Below are 3,082 nucleotides of genomic sequence, written 5' to 3' on the forward strand. Positions count from 1 at the left end.
CAGGAGGCGGAGGTTGCAGTGAGCCAAAACACTTATTAAGCTGTGTGGACCATGACGTTATTGCTGTCAGGAAATTTTTTTTTTTTTTTTTTTTTTTTTTTGAGACGGAGTCTTGCTCTGTAGCCCAGGCTGGAGTGCAGTGGCCGGATCTCAGCTCACTGCAAGCTCCGCCTCCCGGTTTCCCGCCATTCTCCTGCCTCAGCCTCCCGAGTAGCTGGGACTACAGGCGCCCGCCACCTCGCCTGGCTAGTTTTTTGTATTTCTTTTTTTTTTTTTTTTTTTTTTTTTTTTGAGGCGGAGTCTCGCTCTGTCGCCTGGACTGGAGTGCGGTGGCCAGATCTCAGCTCACTGCAAGCTCCGCCTCCCGGGTTTACTGCCATTCTCCTGCCTCAGCCTCCCGAGTAGCTGGGACTACAGGCGCCCGCCACCTCGCCCAGCTAGTTTTTGTATTTTTAGTAGAGACGGGGTTTCACCGTGTTAGCCAGGATGGTCTCGATCTCCTGACCTCGTGATTCGCCCGTCTCGGCCTCCCAAAGTTGAATTTCTTAGTAGAGACGGGGTTTCACCGTGTTAGCCAGGATGGTCTCGATCTCCTGACCTGGTGATTCGCCCGTCTCAGCCTCCCAAAGTGCTGGGATTACAGGCTTGAGCCACCGCGCCCGGCCTTTTTTTTTTTTTTTTTTTTTTTTGAGACGGAGTCTCGCTCTGTCGCCCAGGCTGGAGTACAGTGGTATGATCTACACTCGCTGCAACCTGCATCTCCTGGGTTCAAGAGATTTTCCCACCTAAGACTCCTGAGTAGCTGGGATTATAGGCACACCATGCCCAGCTAATTTTTGTATTTTTAGTAGAGATGCGGTTTCACCATCTTGGCCAGGCTGGTTTCGAACTCCTGGCCTCAAGTGATCTGCTTGCATCCGCCTCTCAAAGTGCTGGATTACAGGCATGAGCCACCACGCCCAGCCATGACCTACCTTCTTGAACACATCTTGAATTTACTCCCTTACACTCTGGACTACTTAGGCTAGAGATTGGCAAACTACAGCCTGCATACCAATCCAGCCCCCCTGTCAGTTTTCGTCTGATGTAAGAGTTACAGTTTTCAATTTATCTATTTAGAGATGGAGTCTCGCTCTGTTGCCCAGGCTGGAGTCCAGTGGCGCCATCTTGGCTCACTACAACTTCTGCCTCCCCTGTTCAAGCGATTCTCCTGCCTCAGCCTCCAGAGTAGCTGGGACTAATAGGCACACCAACCATACCCGGCTAATTTTTGTATTTTTAGTAGATATGGGTTTTCACCATGTTGGTCAGGATGGTACCTCTCTCCTGACCTCGTGATCCGCCTGCCTTGGTGTCCCAAAGTGTTGAGATTACAGGCGTGAGCCACGGCGCCCGGCCTAATTTTTATTTATTTTTTTGAGACGAAGTCTCCCTCTGTCGCCCAGGCTGGAGTGCAATGGAAGGATCTTAGCTCACTGCAACCTCCGCCTCCTGGGTTCAAGCGATTCTTCTGCCTCAGCCTCTGGAGTAGCTGGGATTACAAGCGCCCACCACCATGCCCTCTTAATTTTTTTCCCCCCATACAGAGTCTTGCTCTGTTACCAGGCTGGAGTGCAGTGGCGCGATCGGCTCACTGCAATCTCCGCCTCCTGGGTTCAAGCAATTCTCCTGCCTTAACCTCCCCAGTAGCTGGGATTACCAGCGCCCACCACCACACCCGGCTAATTTTTGTATTTTTAGTAGAGATGGGGTTTCACCACGTTGGCCAGTCTGGTCTCAAACTCCTGACCTCGTGATCCGCCCGCCTCGACCTCCCAAAGTGTTGGGATTACAGGCGTGAGCCACTGCGCCCGGCCAAATATTTTGTATTTTTAGTAGAGACGGGGTTTCACCATGTTGGCCAAGCTGGTCTTGAACTCCTGATCTCCAGTAAGCCAGCGGCCTCGGCCTCCCAAAGTTCGGGGATCACAGGCATGAGCCACCACCCCAGGCCAACTTCCCTTTTTTTTTTTTTTGAGACAGGGTCCCAGGTTAGAGTGCTCGCTGCAACGTCCACCTCCCGGGTTCGAGCTATCCTCCCGCCTCATACTCCCTAGTATTTGGCATTACAGGCGCGTGCCACCACGCCCTGCTAATTAGTAATTTCAGTAGAGATTGGGTTTCACCATGTTGGGCAGGCTGGTCCTGAACTTCTGACCTCAGGTGATCCGCCCACCTCAAGCTTTCCAAAGTACTGGGATTACAGGCGTGAGCTACTGGCGCCCGGTCCAAAATGGCATTTGAGCTAGGGTCCAGTTTTCGTAGCTCCCACTACCTGTCTTGCACAACATAGACACTAAATACCTTATTGCTTATTATGAAGACCCGTTCTTCAGAAAGGTTTTATAGCACTTTCGTTAAACCTCCTTCCTGTTCATAACGCAGTGCACTAGAGTATTTTTCCCCTACTCCACCGTTAAGTGGCCTCTTGGTAAGCAGGACTGTTTTGGGTCTCTTGGTTGCTATCCCCTAATACACCCTATTAGTGTGTTGCACGAAGCGACGGGGAACCCGTTCTCCCCCAAACGATGTGCGTGGAGACACCCAATGTCCTAGCCTCTCCATTCCCAGAAACCTAGACTCTGCCACCAAATATCCTTCCTGTCTCATATACAGCACTGAGGTCTCAAGGTAGGGGAAAAAGCCCGGCCCAAATGGCAAATGCTCCTCCTCCGCCAAGAACCTCGAATTTCCGCTGTCCCTAGACAGAGCCTCCAACCTTCAGAAAAATGGCGAGGCAGACCCAGGCCGTTGATTCTGAAGTGAGCCCTTTTTTCACAGCACAGGCTTTTCACAGGTTTTTGTGGTGGAATGATTCCTCAGTGAACTGATTTACTCCCTCAAGAGTAACCAACACTCCATTTTAGTTCTCCAGGATCCCGACTCCGTGTCCCTCCGCCTCGGCCTCGCCTCCCACTGCCAACGCAACCGTTTCTCAGAGAAATCGCCCAAGGCGCATGGCCGGGCAGTTGGGCCACCAACGGTTTTCTAACGCGAGAGGACAGCGCGGGAGGAGAGGCGGGAACGCGTAGCGACTAGCAGG

This window comes from Rhinopithecus roxellana, chromosome 10 (assembly GCF_007565055.1).
Source record: "Rhinopithecus roxellana isolate Shanxi Qingling chromosome 10, ASM756505v1, whole genome shotgun sequence".
Classification (NCBI taxonomy): domain Eukaryota; kingdom Metazoa; phylum Chordata; class Mammalia; order Primates; family Cercopithecidae; genus Rhinopithecus; species Rhinopithecus roxellana.